Source organism: Falco punctatus, assembly GCF_963210335.1.
Source record: "Falco punctatus genome assembly, contig: scaffold_22, whole genome shotgun sequence".
NCBI classification, from domain to species: Eukaryota; Metazoa; Chordata; class Aves; order Falconiformes; family Falconidae; genus Falco; species Falco punctatus.
In genome coordinates, this window is record NW_027660223.1 from 2,915,323 (window position 1) to 2,936,237 (window position 20,915).

Genomic DNA, 20,915 nt, shown 5'->3' on the forward strand with positions numbered 1-20,915 from the left:
GTGGGAGGCTGTGGTGGGAACGTGTCGCAGCGGTTCTTCTCTTGTCCGGAGTGACAGCAGGGAAAGCATTAAAGAGTTAAATCACCTTGTTTGGTAGGCAGTTAAGAATGCGAGTCAAAATTGCCACTGCTTTTTGTTGTTGGTTCAAGTGATATGGAGAAATAGTGTGAAATGGGGATGCTTAACACCGACTGTGATTGTATATGTCTGCTCAGAAATGTGGGTATGGTGACTAGTCATGGGTGCGGTGTCTGGTCACATAGGCACACAGCTCTGAGGAGACAACTACAGTTTTTGAGGAGACGCCTGCTCTTATTCCTCTAACAAAGGGGAGACGGGGAGACACCTGCCCCTCTTCCTCTAACAAAGGGGCTATTTAAAAGAGAACCAGAAAAGATGAGAGACATTCAAATGCTATCTAGAAGGAGGGAGTGCTAAGTCTCCTTGCTGGAGAAGATGGGATGGTCACAAGAACATGAATCACCTACAAACCTGCAAGACCACCACATTCCAGGAAACGGACTGATAAGCTAATTAACATACGAAGCGGGGTTTAGGTAACGAATATGTATAGGCGTTAATTGAATATTCATTTGTTTCATTGTATAAATGTGGGATGGTTTGTCACTTCGGGCATGCACGCTTGTGGAGGAGCGATCCCCCGTGCATCTGCGCGCAATAAACATACCTACTTTATAACTTTCGAGTTATAGAGTCTAATTCCGCACGTCAGTTTTGGCGAGCCAGGCAGGAGGATTTCTGCTCGGCTGAGGGACCAGCTGCGGAGCGGACGCTCCTAGGCGCGTCCCGGGAGATTTCCTCGGAGGAGCCTCCTCTTCTCAGCTGTTCACCCGGGAGCAGAAGAGAATCCCTGGATCCGCGGATAAAACGGTATGTTTAGTAACGGGGCGGCTGGTGAGACGCACGGAGACGTCCGGCGCGCAGCGCAGTCCCCAGGAGGAAAGGTACCTTGGGAGGGGGTTTGCTGACCAAGGGGTGGCCGCTAGCGATCTTGAGGGCAGATCGAGCAAACCCGAGGTTACTGCCATTCCTAAAAGCCCGGAGGCCTCGTGACGGAAAGCGGGGGGCGGGACGGAATAAGGCGGAATCTCACAGGAACAAGAGGGACCTCATAGCAAAAGTAAAAGGGAAACTTTTGCGTAGGAAAAAAAAAAAAAAAAAAAAAAAAAGGAAAAAGGGGGAAGCTAAAAACTTCCATTAGGTTGTCTTAAGAATTGGGGAATTCCTAGAATGTAACAACTGAAATAGCGCTCTGTGTCTTGTTTGTTCTGTGTGTTGTCTTGTTACATGTTCAAAACTTGGAGTTATGAAATGTATGTTGAAAAATAATAATATTCTGGTAATTCGTGGCAAATAGCGGAAAACTTAACACTCTGCTTAAGACCAGGAAAAATGTGGTTTTTGTTTGTTGTTTGTTTTTTGGCAATTGTTCATTGAAATGCATACTTTGTGAACTGTCAGTGTTCCTAAAAGTTGTACATAAGTGCACGGTACCGTATAACATACTGCTTGTGTGACTGCGGGCTGCCCGGAGAGTGTGAATGGTGTGATTGAGATGCACATTTTGATTTTCCGTGTATAGCTTAATTATTTTGACTGAGTGTGAGTGCAAGAGTGCTTGAGACACGCGTTTGAGTGCAATACGAGTAAGGAGCTCTATCCGTGTTTCCGACCTTGGGTGGCTAAGGCGGCCGGAGAAAAACAAAGTAATTAAAATTGTAAAATGGGAAATGGAAGGAGTAAGCCCTGTGAAAAATCGCCCTTGGGTTGTATATTAAAACATTGGAGTGATATCGTAGGACATGGTGGTACCGAAAATAGAAGGAAATTGATTAAACATTGTAATCAGTAGTGGCCTTTGTATAAATTGGAGTGATGCGAAATGGCCTCAGGAGGGAGGAACATTAGATTATAACACTCTCCTGCAATTAATGTTGTTTCTGAGGAGAGAGGGAAAATGGGACGAAGTATCGTATGCAGACATGTTCTTCGTCCTCCAGGACAAACCTGAGTGGCAAAAGGACTGTGGATTAGTACCCCCTCGGGATCCTATGGTACTAGCACTAGAAAGAGTGCGGGATTAACATCACCTGATCTTTGATTATGGCTCTAGAAAAGGATAGAAAAAAAAACCCCAACAACTGAGACCTAAACTAGAAAGATGTTCTTGTTGAAATTTTTGTGTTTAAAAGCTCAGGTTGCGGTTCCTTCTGTGGAGCAACCAGAATGAAACATGTTGTAAGATAAAAATTTGTACTGATGTATGTAAAACCTGAGGCAGGTGTGTGTGTGTGTGTAGAATCAAAGACCTTGTGAAAGTGTTAAAGTATTGGGGTGAGTTTGTACAAACCCCCGTACCCCCTCGAAGGTGCGGCTGAGTCCTGCGGGACGCATGGCAGGGTGTTTGCTGTTTGCCTGCGAAGGCTGATATGTAATAACACAGACTTAAAGCAACAAGTAGCAGATGTGCATTCAGGGTAAGAAAGAGTTAAAACAGAAGTGCTGCTGCAGAGGCAGGCTTGTGTAACCTGCAGAGCAGGAAGAGCATCTCCTGCCCCGAACCCTTCTGCTGGTGGGGAGGAGGGGGTTGCTGTTGCTGACGATTGAGCAGAAGGACCTGACAATGTCACCCCGATTGCTGCAGCATTTGCAGCACAACAGGACCGGTAACGGCCCCTCTAGGGCAGGGAATGGGTATGAGGTGGAATTTTAGTGAATACAAAACCAACTTATTTGTTAAACTTCAGTAAAAAAACAATAATAATAATTAAAAAAAATTTGTTACAGTTGTGGGAGCTGCTGGCCACCAGGAAAACATCCTGAAACCTTTAAAGTACAAACTAAGAAAACAAATAAGAATGCCAAATTCACCGAAATCTTTGTTGGGAAGAGATTTATTAGAACATCTAGACGTTTAAAGAAGGAGAAATGAAACTAAAAGTTAAAAATGATCAAGTAATTGAAACATTAAGCTTATCTTTAATTCAACAGAAAAGAGGAAAAGAGGACCTCCCTGAAGTAAAATAATTTTTTAACCAGGTGTATCCGAAAATAAAAGGTGAAAAATGTTTTACCTGTTACAGTAAAAATGATAAGGGGGAGGCTTGCCCAGTTCAGATAAAAACAATATCCCTTGGTCAGCAAGGCTGTGGGGATATTGGCAGAAAAACTGAAATAAAATACACTCTGTAGTAGTTCTACTAATGTAAATCTGTGTGTTTTGCCATGACAGTGACTTGTTATGGGATGTGCAGATGAAACTGCATTGACAACGAAGTACAAGGAATAAGGTTGGTCAGGTGCCTCCTACCATAGTCAAGGGCAAGACTGGGTTGGCCTCTGTGTTTGCCACAAAGAAGAATCTTGAGCTCCGCTGTTGGCTGCAACCCAGTAGGCGTTGAGCGGTGGGGACATATGCCATGCCAGACCTTGATGTGAGGAATGGCCCACTCTGAGGCACTGATTTGGAAATTGGAAACCGCCTGGCCGACCATGAGGCCAGATGAGTAACAGAGGAGGTAGGAAAGGAGGAATTATCCTTTAATACCAGACAATAAAATCTAAACTGTAAGTACAGATCAAGAGCCAAACTATTCTAAAGAAAACTTAAAGGTAATTCAGGATATGAATGATAAAATAAAATTAAGTAAGTGGACTTATTTGAGGGATGGTCGTATAGTGGTACCATCCAATTTAATATGGACCACAGCCCTATTATCAATAAGACGCATTGGGGAGCTGATGCTTTATATAAAAGTCTAAATCAGAAATTGATAGGGCAAAACTTGTATACTGTAATAAAACAGGTGACTCAGCAATGTGAAATGTGTTTATCCAATAATCCCAATAAAGCAAATAAAATAAAACTAGGGAACATTAGTAGAGGAAATGTTCCAGGGCAACATTGGCAGATCCAATTTCTCGGAACTTCCTTGAAAAGGGGGGTATCGATATTTATTGGTACTAACAGATACCTTTTCAGGTTGGCCAGAAGCCTTCCCGTGCAGAACTGCTAAAGCCCGGGAAGTGACCAAAATACTACTCCAAGAGATAATACCTAGGTTTGGAGTCCCAGCGGTAATGTCCTCGGATAGAGGACCACATTTTGTGTCCAGAATAATGCAAGCATGTGATGGGAACACGCAGTAGGGGTCTGGATGGACCTGTTCACGATATACGACCAGGGGACCATGTATACGTTAAGTGTTTTACAGATAAAACCCTGGAACCACAGTGGACTGGACCTTTTCAAGTCCTACTCACCACCTACACTGCAATCAAGGTTGAGGGACAGAATTCTTGGATTCACCATACCCGGATCAAGAAAGCCCCTGCAACTTCGTGGAAAGTAACCCCAGATAAAAAAGAACTGAAACTCAAATTTACTCGGACAAATGGGAACAATGTGGGTGGCAAGTAAGTGAACCTGAGCGGTTGTGGATCCACCATATGGGAAGGGCACCACAACAAAAAATATAGACCAAAAGAGTCTGGGACTGAGCCAGTGGCCAGTCTTGCCCAACTTGTTATCAGTAAGCCCCAACTCAAACAAAGATATTTTTGATCAAAACAGATTTTATATGTATATATGAGGAACGTTTAGATTCTTAAAATGATCAATAGTGGGTTTAAACCATTTGTGGTTTTTTGTACCCTCTCTCTTGCCTACAACCAAGAGCCTGATAACTGGCCTTGGAATCATGCCCAGAAAAAACACACTGGAATAATGGGAAAGGTGGACTCAAAGGCGAAACTAGCTATGGTGGTTTTTTTTTCTGAAAATGAGGTGTACCAAAAGAATCAATGGGATCGGGAGGATGTACACAAAGTCGACCGATTATGGGGAAAATTAGGAGATAGGATAAAAGTAGGGTGTCAAACATATAATGAAAAAGATAACACCAAGATTTCAGGAGACACCCTGATTAATGTCAGAAAGGTAGATAAGGAATTTACCCTTCTAAATACAGCCATGTGCTTTAATTCACGGGAATGTTGCCACAATTTTACCTTAACCGAGCCCATCTTTATAATATGCCTAGGAAAATATCCTTTTGAACATAGAACATGGGCCAGAAAGACAGGCGACAAGTGGCAAACAGTAGATTTAGAATCTTGTATTATGCGAGAGCAGGAGGCCTTCCTCTGTGAAAGCAATACTATAATGGCTCAGGATACTTGTTTAGATACAGATCAGAAAATATGTCATTTCGAGGCCAGACCAAATGCAAACTTGAAAACAGTAATTATATATGCAGGGAAGGGATGTGCGTGTTTGAGAACTAAGTGTAACACAATAACTGTAGATGGGGAGGTAAAGGAGACTGCACAATATTCAAATTACTGTATCTGTAATTTTACATCTAACTTTACCCTATCACAGATGATAATTCCTACCCCCATAGGACTAAATATAAGCAGTATAAAAGAACTATTAAAACATGCAGATTTACAACGTATACTGGAAGAAACCAAAGAAAAGGGACATGAAACTCTTCTTATGATCCATCATGATGTAGAGGGGATCAAGAAAGTTTTAAAAAAGGTAGAACAGGATGGAAACCATAATTGGTGGGATACTCTCTTTGGCTGGTCACCTTCTGCAACAGGAATTCTTAACACTATGGTACACCCCATTGTGATCTTATTGATCCGTTGAGGAATTTCCTTAATACTAACCATTATGTTATATTTGTGGGTTTGGAGAATGTTTAAAAGGGTAACACTTATGTATGATGCTTTATATCATTCGGGAAGACTGCTTAAGTAAAAGAATTTACTTAATTTAATAAAAAGGGGGGATTGATATGGAGAAATAGTGTGAAATGGGGACGCTTAACGCCGACTGTGATTGTATATGTCTACTCAGAAATGTGGGTATGGTGACTAGTCATGGGTGCGGTGTCTGGTCACATAGGCACACAGCTCTGAGGAGACAACTACAGTTTTTGAGGAGACGCCTGCCCCTCTTCCTCTAACAAAGGGGAGACGGGGAGACGCCTGCCTTTCTTTCTCTAACAAAAGGGGCTATTTAAAAGAGAATGAGAGAAGATGAGAGACATTCAAATGCTATCTAGAGGGAGGGAGTGCTAAGTCTCCTTGCTGGAGAAGATGGGATGGTCACAAGGACATGAATCACCTTTCCTTGCTGGAGAAGATGGGATGGTCACAAGAACATGAATCACCTACAAACCTGCAAGACCACCACATTCCAGGAAACGGACTGATAAGCTAATTAACATACGAAGCGGGGTTTAGGTAACGAATATGTATAGGCGTTAATTGAATATTCATTTGTTTCATTGTATAAATGTGGGATGGTTCGTCACTTCGGGTATGCACGCTTGTGGAGGAGCGATCCCCCGTGCATCTGCGCGCAATAAACATACCTACTTTATAACTTTCGAGTTATAGTGACGTGCGGAATTAGACTCTATAGCTGTGTGCCTATGTGACCAGACACCGCACCCATGACTAGTCACCATACCTACATTTCTGAGTAGACATATACAATCACAGTCGGTGTTAAGCATCCCCATTTCACACTATTTCTCCATATCAATCCCCCCTTTTTATTAAATTAAGTAAATTCTTTTACTTAAGCAGTCTTCCTGAATGATATAAAGCATCATACATAAGTGTTACCCTTTTAAACATTCTCCAAACCCACAAATATAACATAATGGTTAGTATTAAGGAAATTCCTCAACGGATCAATAAGATCACAATGGGGTGTACCATAGTGTTAAGAATTCCTGTTGCAGAAGGTGACCAGCCAAAGAGAGTATCCCACCAATTATGGTTTCCATCCTGTTCTACCTTTTTTTTTTTTTTTACATCATGGATCATAAGAAGAGTTTCATGTCCCTTTTCTTTGGTTTCTTCCAGTATACGTTGTAAAATCTACATGTTTTAATAGTTCTTTTATACTGCTTATATTTAGTCCTATGGGGGTAGGAATTATCATCTGTGATAGGGTAAAGTTAGATGTAAAATTACAGATACAGTAATTTGAATATTGTGCAGTCTCCTTTACCTCCCCATCTACAGTTATTGTGTTACACTTAGTTCTCAAACACGCACATCCCTTCCCTGCATATATAATTACTGTTTTCAAGTTTGCATTTGGTCTGGCCTCGAAATGACATATTTTCTGATCTGTATCTAAACAAGTATCCTGAGCCATTATAGTATTGCTTTCACAGAGGAAGGCCTCCTGCTCTCGCATAATACAAGATTCTAAATCTACTGTTTGCCACTTGTCGCCTGTCTTTCTGGCCCATGTTCTATGTTCAAAAGGATATTTTCCTAGGCATATTATAAAGATGGGCTCGGTTAAGGTAAAATTGTGGCAACATTCCCGTGAATTAAAGCACATGGCTGTATTTAGAAGGGTAAATTCCTTATCTACCTTTCTGACATTAATCAGGGTGTCTCCTGAAATCTTGGTGTTATCTTTTTCATTATATGTTTGACACCCTACTTTTATCCTATCTCCTAATTTTCCCCATAATCGGTCGACTTTGTGTACATCCTCCCGATCCCATTGATTCTTTTGGTACACCTCATTTTCAGAAAAAAAAACCACCATAGCTAGTTTCGCCTTTGAGTCCACCTTTCCCATTATTCCAGTGTGTTTTTTCTGGGCATGATTCCAAGGCCAGTTATCAGGCTCTTGGTTGTAGGCAAGAGAGAGGGTACAAAAAACCACAAATGGTTTAAACCCACTATTGATCATTTTAAGAATCTAAACGTTCCTCATATATACATATAAAATCTGTTTTGATCAAAAATATCTTTGTTTGAGTTGGGGCTTACTGATAACAAGTTGGGCAAGACTGGCCACTGGCTCAGTCCCAGACTCTATTGTTCTATATTTTTTGTTGTGGTGCCCTTCCCATATGGTGGATCCACAACCGCTCAGGTTCACTTACTTGCCACCCACATTGTTCCCATTTGTCCGAGTAAATTTGAGTTTCAGTTCTTTTTTATCTGGGGTTACTTTCCACGAAGTTGCAGGGGCTTTCTTGATCCGGGTATGGTGAATCCAAGAATTCTGTCCCTCAACCTTGATTGCAGTGTAGGTGGTGAGTAGGACTTGAAAAGGTCCAGTCCACTGTGGTTCCAGGGTTTTATCTGTAAAACACTTAACGTATACATGGTCCCCTGGTCGTATATCGTGAACAGGTCCATCCAGACCCCTACTGCGTGTTCCCATCACATGCTTCTCAATTCTTATTAATTGTTTGTTTAGTGCCACCATATAGGAAGTCATTGTTTCTTCACCAATCTGTGAAGACGTCCCCTTTTGTACCCCATAGGGTCGTCCATACAAAATTTCAAATGGGCTAAGCCCCTCTTTTGCTCTTGGTCTAGTTCGAATTCGTGTAAGAGCTAATGGCAAAGACTGGGGCCAAGTTAGATTTGTTTCTTGACCTAACTTGACAATCTGTTGTTTGATTAGATGATTCATCTTTTCCACCTGGCCACTCGATTGTGGTCGGTATGGGGTATGTAATTGCCAATCTATTCCTAGATGGTGGCTGATCTGTTGCATTATTCTGGACACAAAATGTGGTCCTCTATCCGAGGACATTACCGCTGGGACTCCAAACCTAGGTATTATCTCTTGGAGCAGTATTTTGGTCACTTCCCGGGCTTTAGCAGTTTTGCACGGGAAGGCTTCTGGCCAACCTGAAAAGGTATCTGTTAGTACCAATAAATATCGATACCCCCCTTTTTTAGGAAGTTCCGAGAAATCATCTGCCAATGTTGCCCTGGAACATTTCCTTTCCCAATTTTTCCCAACTTTGGCCCCTTGGTAATCTTAGGATTAGTCTGGAGACAAAGATCACATTGTTGGGTTACTTGTCTAATAGTAGTATACGAGTTTCGTGCTATTATGTTTTTAGTGAGAGCTTCTGCCCCCCAGTGCCTTTTTCTATGTTCTTCCCGAACTACTGACCATACCATGTAGGAAGGAATCACTATTCTCCCATGTGAGATTACAGCCCACCCTTCCTCATTATATGATCCCTCTAGGTCAGAAATCAGTTTGCGATCTTCTTTAGTATAGTCTGGTTTACCTTCTAGAGATATTTGTCCATCGGGTATTAGCGCACCCTCTACCTTGATTGCTTTTCTGGCTGCCTGTTTTGCTTCCCTGTCCGCCAGTTCATTTCCTCTTTCTAATTCTGTGCTCACTTTCTGGTGTGCCTTGATGTGCATAATTGCCACCCTTTCAGGAAGCTGGACCGCATTTAGGAGTTTCAAAATTTCTTCTGCATGTTTGATGATTTTTCCTTGGGAGTTTAACAGTCCCCTTTCTTTCCATATTGCTCCATGAGCATGTACCACTCCAAAGGCATATTTAGAATCAGTCCAAATATTTATAGGTTTTCCCTGAGCTCTCTCCAGAGCTCGAGTAAGGGTTATGATTTCAGCCTTCTGTGCCGAAGTGTCAGCTGGTAGCGGTCCCGATTCTATCACTTCTTCAGAGGTTGTAACAGCATATCCGGAATGTCGCTTTCCATTCAGCATATAGCTGCTCCCATCCGTGAACTAATGTTCAGCTCCATTAATAGGAACATCCTTGAGATCTGTCCTACTAGAATAAGTGGCTTCGATTGTTTCTAGACAGTCATGATCGACTGATTCGCCAACATTCCCATTAAGAAATGAGGCCGGATTGACGATGTTTGTAGTCACGATCTCAACATCATCTTGTTCCACCATTATGGCCTGGTATTTTAGGAATCTCTGTGGGGAGAGCCAATGCCCCCCTTTTGTTTCAAGGACTGCAGACACTGTGTGGGATACTAAGACAGTCATTTTCTGGCCCAAGGTAAACTTCCGGGCCTCCTGGATGTTTAGGATGACAGCTGCTACTGCTCTCAGGCAACCAGGCCACCCTTTTGCAGTGGCATCCAGCTGTTTAGAGAAGTATGCCACTGCCCGTCTGTATGGTCCCAAATCTTGTGCCAGTATTCCTAATGCCATTCCCTGTTTCTCATGGGAAAATAGGAAAAATGGCTTACTCACATCAGGAAGTCCTAGTGCTGGTGCCGACATCAAGGCTTTCTTCAGTTCATGGAAAGCTCTGTCTGATTCAGCATCCCACTGAAGATCCTTCTGATTAGCTATTATCAGGGAATATAATGGTTTAACAAGCAAGCCATAATTACATATCCAAAGCCTGCACCATCCTGTCATTCCCAGAAATGTCTGCAGTTCCTTTACAGTTCGTGGTCGGGGGGCTTGGCATATGGCTTCTTTTCGGGCCTTCCCTAGGACCCATTGTCCGGCACTGATCTCGTACCCTAGGTATGTGACTTGTTGTAACACCACCTGTGCCTTCTTCTTAGAAAGCCGATATCCTTGTAGTCCCAGAAAGTTCAGCAGGCTCACAGTCCAAATAATACAAGATTCTTCGGTTCTGGTTGCAATAAGAAGATCGTCTACATATTGTAACACTTTCCCTTCTCCTGATGGTGGTTCCCATAACTCCAAATCCTTTGCTAATTGGTTTCCAAAAATTGTGGGGCTATTTTAAACCCCTGTGGCAACACCGTCCATGTGAGCTGGGTCTTTTGACCGCTTCTGGGATTTTCCCATTCAAAAGCAAAAATTCTTTGGCTGGCTTCGTGGAGAGGGAGGCAAAAGAAGGCATCTTTTAAGTCTAAAACTGTGAACCAAGCTAGGTCAGGTGTCAGGGTGGTTAGTAAGGTATAGGGGTTAGCTACTACAGGATACAGATCCTCTGTTATTTTGTTAATGGCCCTTAAATCTTGAACTATCCTATAAGACCCATCAGGTTTTTTAACTGGGAGGATAGGTGTGTTAAATTCTGACTCACATTCTTTTAGTAGTTTTAATTCTATGAATCGCTCTATATTTGGACGAATTCCTTCCCTATCTTCCCTTTTCAGTGGGTATTGTTTAATTCTTATCGCACTCTGTCCTTCCTTTAATTTTACTATAACAGGTGATGCATTCTTGGCACGTCCCGGTATGTCAATTGCCCATACTCCGGGATATACCTGATCAATAATTCTGGTATCAATTTCCCTTTTTATAGGAGTACTGGCCAAAGATAGGCTCATAACCTGTATGTATTGGTGATCATTTACTTCCAGAGTAACTTCCCCTTTTTTTAAATTTGATTGTTGCCTCCAATTGTTCTAATAAGTCCCTACCAAGAAGGGCCTTTGGGGAATTTGGCATTCTTGTTTGTTTTCTTAGTTTGTACTTTAAAGGTTTCAGGATTTTTTCCTGGTGGCCAGCAGCTCCCACAACTGTAACAAATAATTATTTTTTTTTTACTGAAGTTCAACAAATAAGTTGGTTGCGTATTCACTAAAATTCCACCTCATACCCATTCCCTGCCCTAAAGGGCAGTTATGGGTCCTGTTGTGCTGCAAATGCTGCAGCAATCGGGGTGACATTGTCAGGTCCTTCTGCTCAATTGTCAGCAACAGCAATCCCCTCCTCCCCACCAGCAGAAGGGTTCGGGGCAGGAGATGCTCTTCCTGCTCTGCAGGTTACACAAGCCTGCCTCTGCAGCAGCACTTCTGTTTTAACCCTTTCTTACCCTGAATGCAAATCTGCTACTTGTTGCTTTAAGTCTGTGTTATTACATATCAGCCTTCGCAGGCAAACAGCAAACACCCTGCCATGCGTCCCGCAGGACTCAGCCGCACCTTCGAGGGGATACGGGGCTTTGTACAAACTCACCCCAATACTTTAACACTTTCACAAGGTCTTTGATTCTACACACACACACACACCTGCCTCAGGTTTTACATACATCAGTACAAATTTTTATCTTACAACATGTTTCATTCTGGTTGCTCCACAGAAGGAACCGCAACCTGAGCTTTTAAACACAAAAATTTCAACAAGAACATCTTTCTAGTTTAGGTCTCAGTTGTTGGGGGTTTTTTTTCTATCCTTTTCTAGAGCCATAATCAAAGATCAGGTGATGTTAATCCCGCACTCTTTCTAGTGCTAGTACCATAGGATCCCGAGGGGGTACTAATCCACAGTCCTTTTGCCACTCAGGTTTGTCCTGGAGGACGAAGAACATGTCTGCATACGATACTTCGTCCCATTTTCCCTCTCTCCTCAGAAACAACATTAATTGCAGGAGAGTGTTATAATCTAATGTTCCTCCCTCCTGAGGCCATTTCGCATCACTCCAATTTATACAAAGGCCACTACTGATTACAATGTTTAATCAATTTCCTTCTATTTTCGGTACCACCATGTCCTACGATATCACTCCAATGTTTTAATATACAACCCAAGGGCGATTTTTCACAGGGCTTACTCCTTCCATTTCCCATTTTACAATTTTAATTACTTTGTTTTTCTCCGGCCGCCTTAGCCACCCAAGGTCGGAAACACGGATAGAGCTCCTTACTCGTATTGCACTCAAACGCGTGTCTCAAGCACTCTTGCACTCACACTCAGTCAAAATAATTAAGCTATACACGGAAAATCAAAATGTGCATCTCAATCACACCATTCACACTCTCCGGGCAGCCCGCAGTCACACAAGCAGTATGTTATACGGTACCGTGCACTTATGTACAACTTTTAGGAACACTGACAGTTCACAAAGTATGCATTTCAATGAACAATTGCCAAAAAACAAACAACAAACAAAAACCACATTTTTCCTGGTCTTAAGCAGAGTGTTAAGTTTTCCGCTATTTGCCACGAATTACCAGAATATTATTATTTTTCAACATACATTTCATAACTCCAAGTTTTGAACATGTAACAAGACAACACACAGAACAAACAAGACACAGAGCGCTATTTCAGTTGTTACATTCTAGGAATTCCCCAATTCTTAAGACAACCTAATGGAAGTTTTTAGCTTCCCCCTTTTTCTTTTTTTTTTTTTTTTTTTTTTTTTCCTACGCAAAAGTTTCCCTTTTACTTTTGCTATGAGGTCCCTCTTGTTCCTGTGAGATTCCGCCTTATTCCGTCCCGCCCCCCGCTTTCCGTCACGAGGCCTCCGGGCTTTTAGGAATGGCAGTAACCTCGGGTTTGCTCGATCTGCCCTCAAGATCGCTAGCGGCCACCCCTTGGTCAGCAAACCCCCTCCCAAGGTACCTTTCCTCCTGGGGACTGCGCTGCGCGCCGGACGTCTCCGTGCGTCTCACCAGCCGCCCCGTTACTAAACATACCGTTTTATCCGCGGATCCAGGGATTCTCTTCTGCTCCCGGGTGAACAGCTGAGAAGAGGAGGCTCCTCCGAGGAAATCTCCCGGGACGCGCCTAGGAGCGTCCGCTCCGCAGCTGGTCCCTCAGCCGAGCAGAAATCCTCCTGCCTGGCTCGCCAAAACTGACGTGCGGAATTAGACTCTATAACTCGAAAGTTATAAAGTAGGTATGTTTATTGCGCGCAGATGCACGGGGGATCGCTCCTCCACAAGCGTGCATACCCGAAGTGACAAACCATCCCACATTTATACAATGAAACAAATGAATATTCAATTAACGCCTATACATATTCGTTACCTAAACCCCGCTTCGTATGTTAATTAGCTTATCAGTCCGTTTCCTGGAATGTGGTGGTCTTGCAGGTTTGTAGGTGATTCATGTCCTTGTGACCATCCCATCTTCTCCAGCAAGGAGACTTAGCACTCCCTCCCTCTAGATAGCATTGGAATGTCTCTCATCTTCTCTCATTCTCTTTTAAATAGCCCCTTTTGTTAGAGGAAGAAGGGCAGGCGTCTCCCCGTCTCCCTTTTGTTAGAGGAATAAGAGCAGGCGTCTCCTCAAAAACTGTAGTTGTCTCCTCAGAGCTGTGTGCCTATGTGACCAGACACCGCACCCATGACCAGTCACCATACCCACATTCCTGGGCAGACATATACAATCACAGTCGGTGTTAAGCGTCCCCATTTCACACTATTTCTCCATATCAATAGAGTCTAATTCCGCATATCACAAGGACATGGCTGTGAGGATTTTGATGGTATGCGCTGCATGGATTTTAGGCGCCCCATTGCAGCAACATGTTATCAAAATCTGAGAAGATGTCAGCCTTTTGGGCATCCATTCACTCAACTGGCAGTATTGTTTGTTTGCTGTTACCTTGGTTACTGTCATGTTTGCAAGGGCCCTGCAGAACATGCCAAACCTGGTACCAGCTGTTCAAAAACAAAAAGGGGAAATTGTAAAATTGTATGGAACAGAGACAGTGGGTTATTTTGACACTGATAATATGTCTCAGTTAGTTTTTTATTTGTTCTATTACTTATACCTTGTTTTTACTCGTTCGGTTTCAAAGGTTCTTTTTGTGCAACAGGAAGGGGGAGATGCAGGAGCGGGCTGGAAACTAGGACCATGCGTGGCAATCCGTTTGCTGAGGGGAATGTGCTCGAGCTTGTCTGGACAAGGATTAACATGATGAGGCATGTTTACAGAGCACAGAGGAGTGGGGGACGGATGGCGCCAAGGAAAGGTAACACCTTGCTGTTAATTGATGGCAGCTAACCACCAATCAGGGATTGCCTAGTATGCAAGGCTTAGCTTCAAGAACCAATCTGTTTCAAACGCGCAGCTTCTGAAAGTGTATAGAAACTCGTGCTTCTGTACAATAAATTGACATTTGCTTGCATCAAGCTGCGGCCCGTCTCTTCATTCGCCGCAGTTGAGCAATTTCCCCTCACATAACTCTGCCTGATATGGGGGTATTTTGTATTTTCCCCTGTAGCTGGATCCCAGCGGGTTTTAAAGAATCAGGAAGTCCTGGAATTAGAGGAGTCATCCCTTCTGGGTCCACAGGCACCATCATGGGGGAGCCCTGGCGAGATTCAAGCCTCCTGTCATACATCATCTGCAGACAAGCTGCCTTTTGTACACTTCCTACCAGCTGATCCACCGCACCTGTTACGGCTAGGGGGTCTCCCCTTCCAGAGGGTTCACTCCCCCGGCCCAATACGCTGCCCTCTGCGTTAATGACCATGGGGCCTGATGGTTGCCAGCAGTTAAAAACACACCTGGGCCCCAGTATCCTTCTGCTTCCTTCTCTGACAACAAAATCCCATCCCCTCCTGACAAGGACACTTTCCAAACATATTCTGTTTCAGATTCTTTTGGAGTCTTTGCAAAATCCTTCCTTAATTTTACTAACTCAGTTGCTGTAAACGGAGCCTCTTTAATAACCATTTGGGCACAATTTGGGCACAAGTGTCATTGTCTGTCTCATACAAACACTCAGTCTTAACCAGGGGATACATGTGAGGAGGGTTTTCTGCTGCCTCTTTTTCCCCCTGGGCGTGTATTTGTCTAATCCCTTTCTCTGTTAACTTCAACTCCACCTCCCCAAACGAGTCACTTTGTTTCCACAATTCTTCTCTTAATGTGTCTTTTAACAAAGCATTCTGGTTTCTCTCCTGCTCTAATAGCTGTTTGGACTTTTCTAACTGCTCTGGCAGTGTTTTAACTGCCATTTTCAAGGAATCTACCATGGCATCATCTTGACACAATGTTTGGCTCCTATCTTCTATGGCTGCTGCAAACTTGCCCGTAAAACTGGACAAATTATGGATTTTTCCCTTGCCAGGCCTAACTTTAGCTTCCTTCTGCAATATCGTGATCCTATCCACTATACTCTGCGGTTGGAACCACTGATTTTTTGCCCATTCTCGCCCTCAGGCAGCTGGGCGAGCATGATAGGTGCCCAAAAGTCATCCAGTTTATAGAAATCTTCGCCCCATACTTCAGTGGGGGAAACATCATGAACATCTGTAGAAGTGTGGGCACACGCTTCACCAAAGAGGGGTTATTTCATCCTGAGAGGGCCTCACTGTAAATTCTCTTACCACTTCCCACCCCTGCCGCCGCCCTTCACTCTCAGGAGGTCACACTTGTAAACTTCTGTAGAGACTCACCTCTTGTTCAATTTGATCGCTTTGTCCTTCGGCTGTTTTCCTCACGGGCAAACAGAACCGCGGATCCAGACTCCGCACTCACTTCGCACCAAGGCACGTCTCAGGCGCGCACACACAGACACGCACACACACAGACACATACACATGCAGACACACACACACACAGATACACACAGACACACAGACACAGACACACATGCGTGCGCACGCACACAGAGACACAGACACAGAGACACACACACAGAGATACACAGACACAGACACACACAGATACACACACACAGACACACACACACACAGATACACAGACACACACACGTGTGCGCATGCGCGCACACACACACACACACACACACAGAGTCAAGAGCCAAGGAACTTTACTTGCCTAACAATAAATCTGCAAATGCAAAGGGAGAGAGCGCGAGAGCTAAAGTGAGAGAAAGGAAGGAAAGAAATAAGGGAAGAAAAAGAAAGAGTTCAAGGCAATAGCCACCACCCCGGAGCTGCAGCGTCCCAACGGTCTGATTCGTTCCCCAGTCCGGTGGGGGAACGTTCTGTCCCATGTTAGTTGGTTCCATTTTTTATGGAGTTGCTACAAGCTGTTCTGCTACACCACACCTTCCACCCGGCAATGGTGTACGTGCCCAACACTCCTCAGGGGCCTCTGGGCACCCTGACCCCCTGACCCCAAGTCTGGGCACGTGCACAGGGGTTTGGTTGTGCAGGATCAGTCTCCCCCGTTGCTCCATGGTGTCCGTCGGTTTCCTCCTTTAACAATGTATAGACCGATCTCTGCGGTGGCAGCGGTGTTACCCTCCTGCCTTAAATCCCTTCTGTGCCGGTGGTGTTATCTTCCTGCCTTAACAATGTACAGATCGTTCCCCGTGGGGATGGCATGAGTTTCCTGCCACAGCAATGCTGAGACAACACATCTGCTGTGGCGATGGTGGGTCTCAGCAGCACAGTCTCTTACACCCAGTCAGAAGGGGTATCTTGAAATTTAATCTAGGGCCCAATATGCTTTTAAAAATTATGACATTAAATTATAGTCTTGTGAATTTACAGTAACTTTTAATCCATAGTGGATAGCTGGATCCCTGTATGTATGTGGTGGAAAGAAAGCACTCAGGAAAAGTAGTTGATGCATTATTGAATTATAACCACCCTGAAACTATTTTCATTGAATCAAACCTGTAGTGCAGTCCAGCTAAAAAATAGGTCATCCCTGAAAGTTAATATTTTTTATGTCATTAATTTACTTTGATTCATTTCAATAAAGCAGGAAAAATAAATGGGATTGAAACCAGAATGTGGGCATAGAGTGATGGCCTTGTATTAGTGATACTAAAACAGAAAGCTAGAGGATGTCAGTTCCCAGAGGAGGAAGAGCCTAGGGTGGAAGCTCAGCAGGTGTGAAGGCTGCGGATGTATCTTGACTCCAGGTGAACCCACACTGCAGCCAGCGTAGCAAAAGTGTTGAAAGTGGTGAAAAGGTAAAACATAGAGGAAATGAAGTAGAGCTGAATTTTGGGGAGGAGAAGTTATTTCTGATGCTGAGGAGGTACGAAAGAGGACTGGAATGGAAAAAGAGCACCACAGATTACCGTTGTGTGCGGAGTGGGGGAATGCCAGTCAGTGGGTGTCAGCTGGCTGGGGCAAAGGATCTCTGCCGATTCCCACTGGTTGTAGAGACGTAGCAAAGCAAATGTCTCCTGGGAGATGAGGAGTAGTATTGTCTACAAAAAGCCTGTGCTTTACTCTTTCTGATGGAAAAGTACCCTCAACAAAAAAAAAAGTAACTCCCTTTTCAGTCTTGAAGGCATTTACAGTGGTTCTGCCCACTGTGGCTGGATGGCTGAGCTGGTTCCTTGCGGCACGTGAAGAGCCCTGCTGAGATAGGAAAAGGGTCATCATAGTCCATAGTGCTCTTGGAAACTGTCTTTTCCTGCAAAAAGCCTAGATTAAAGATTCAATAAATAACAGGCGATGTTCCCTAAAACCCAGTGAGTCCTTGCAGAGTCATAAACCAATTTTCCCAAAATGAGTAGGGCAGAGAAAGGTGATGCTAAGGACAAGAAGAGGTAATGCTGAATTGGAGGTAATTGTCATATTCCATTAAATTTCCTGCATTGCCCTAGGTTGGTCACTTCCTCCTTTTGTTTGTTTAATAGAGATCATGGAGTGAAAGGACAAGTCTTGATGAGTACTGGAAAAGGATGCCTCCAGCGAAATGACTGACTTGTCTTATAAAAAGATGAGTTACATTCATTTGTTGTGCATGAAGCAATGCAGGAGCCATCTCCTGTGGTCCAAGGGCAACGTCCCTAGTTGCAGTCCATGTGAAGTGCCTCCATGTCCACGTATTTGCAACCAAAGTTCTTCAAATACTGCATGGCCTGTTGGATTGAAAGAACATGGATTCTGTTTTGAGGACTTACTCCAACAGTGGAGAATTTCTGTATGACTCAACCTTTGCTATCAACTACAGCCCGTCATCCTTAGTTCCTGGAGCATTTATTCTTCAATCCGTTTTATAAGTAAAGCAGCTGAGAGACACATTAAACACACTGTGCTAGAGCTGAAGGTACAGTACAGGTGGTTCGTATGATTTCTCATGGCCACTGCTGTACTACTTTCATAGCAAATGTGGTAACATAATTCCACCTCTCAGTCTCTCCTGCAGGAATCTGCGCTCTGCTAAGAATTTTATTCTGCAGATTCACACAGAAATGATCCTAAATGCCAGGGTTGAGTTCTCTGTGCATTGTTAAGAAAGAATTTAATTAATTCCACAGTTAATATGACAAATACCAAGCCATGAGCTGTTGTTCCTTCAGGAATTAAATGACAACAACGATGAAGGCACTTCTGAAGAAGGTAGAAGCCTTGATTGAAGAGACTTGGAAACTACGAATGTGAGTCGCGCCAGTGAAACGTCAGGACGGTTTGTTCTTGCCAGTTATATTTGGTCTGTGGTGCATTTTGGCACCTGTGCATGCAACTCCACTAATTTTTACTAATTGTGTCCTTATTTCTGCTTTCTGGGGAAACGGCAGTTCCTTGATTAGAATCGCAAAAGTAAATCTGTGGATTGTTCTTATTTTAAGTGGAAGAGAGTTCTTCAGTCACGGTAAAGATCCAGTAAAGCTGTGTCACGTAAATCAGTCTTTGCTTCCCTGTTGCTTAAATAATAAGACATACTTCATATATCGGGTGTGCACAGACAAACCGCAAAACCTAGATGTGCCAGAAGGTGCTATCTGTGTGGGCCAAGCCTTGAGGGAGGGAGGGAAAACTTGTACCAGGCTTAGGTTAAAAACATATGACAGAAGAGAGCAAAGAGCAGGGCATTTGTCCTGGAAGTCCTGTTCTAACAGCCTCTTCCAGTGTGCTATATTCTGTCTTGGGGACCTTTTCTGGGGCCTTTTTTTTTATAGTAGTGTTTAGTTATGGCAGAAATGCTGACATTTCTTCCGGTAGCAATGTTGTCCCTGAAGAAAATAAAAGCTTCACTGACAAAGGTGGAAATCAAAGCTGAAAACACAATAGCATTCAGACCTTTGCCAAGAATTACTTGCTAGCACTAAGGGCCTGACCTCACCCAGGCGGTAATACCTTCCTTCCTGGAGCCTTGCAGAACGTTCCAGAAACTCTGGAACTTGAGCGGAACAACGTGCTGCTGCCGTTCAGCTTTACATCAGGCACGGTGCTGCTGAACGCCGAGAAATTTCACTCAGTGCTGAACTCCTTGTCTGCTACTTGCACTTTTTGATAAAAGGTGTTCATTACTCAAGGGAGCACAAGGGCATGTGCATACGCTGGTTTTGTCCACCAAAACAGCTTTACTGGCTGTCCCACCATCATCTTTTTGTTTTGTACTTTAGTTTTATCTTTAGTGCCAATTTTCTCAGCAGTGATTACAGTGCTCTGCATAGAAACAAGCGGAGATTATACAGGCGGAGAAATGAAAGAAGCTGGATTTGAAGTAGTGAAATCCACAAAAAGCAGAAGCAAGCAGAACACAAACCTGCTGAATGTGGACAAAGTCAGGTTTTAGAGCAGTGCCCATTATAGGGAAGTTTTCTCTAACACAGATACAATTATTGTGCATGCCATTCATATTACAAGAAATACTGAGTAATTGTGAGAAAACATTCCCTACCAAGAAATATTTTAGGGCACTAGAATTTCATATGGAAGCTTTCTATCATAAAATGTTATTTTAAAATGTTGGTTCTTGCTTTGGATTTTTGCGCTTAAGTCTTTCGGAACTCTCACTTGTATAATTTCAGACTTCAGCTCTGCTTATGATGCAGATGGAAACCTGCGGATAACTGGCTAGCTGAAAAAGGTCTCATAGACATAGTCCAGCTGGCTGGACAAAAATGCACATCGCTCTCAGCTTATCTGAAGTAAAGCAAAAATACACTATCCTTGGCTGTTCTTGTTACACAATATCAGGAAGATCGCGGTGGGAAAAGAATGTTGCAGGTGGGAACAGATAACTACAGAAGAGAAACTAGGGGCGGGCTTGGTATTTAGGCAACTAACCAATAATGAGCTTAACTTTTGTAATATGTATGAGCTAATTATAGGAAGGCATAAAAGGTGACTGTAAGGGACAATAAACGAAGTCTGCTGATCACTCATATTGAGTGACTGTGTCTTCCCTCCGTCGCGACAGAAACCTACCTGTGTGCAGATGAATGCTGTGACGTTTCTGTGAAGCGGCCAGAGTTGCAGGTGGCATATGGCAAGAATCTGCAGTATTTGCACTGATGGAACATGCAGGTGACGTAGTGCCCTCAGATACAGGGGACAGATTGTCAAAATTGCATTTAAAACAACATGCATGCAGAAGACCAGTAAAAAACATGCAACAGTGAAAACCTATTTACAACCATTTCAAACCCATTCACAGCATTTCCAATGAATATAACCGGTTCTTGCCAAGTGCCACTTAAATACCACTTCATCTATACC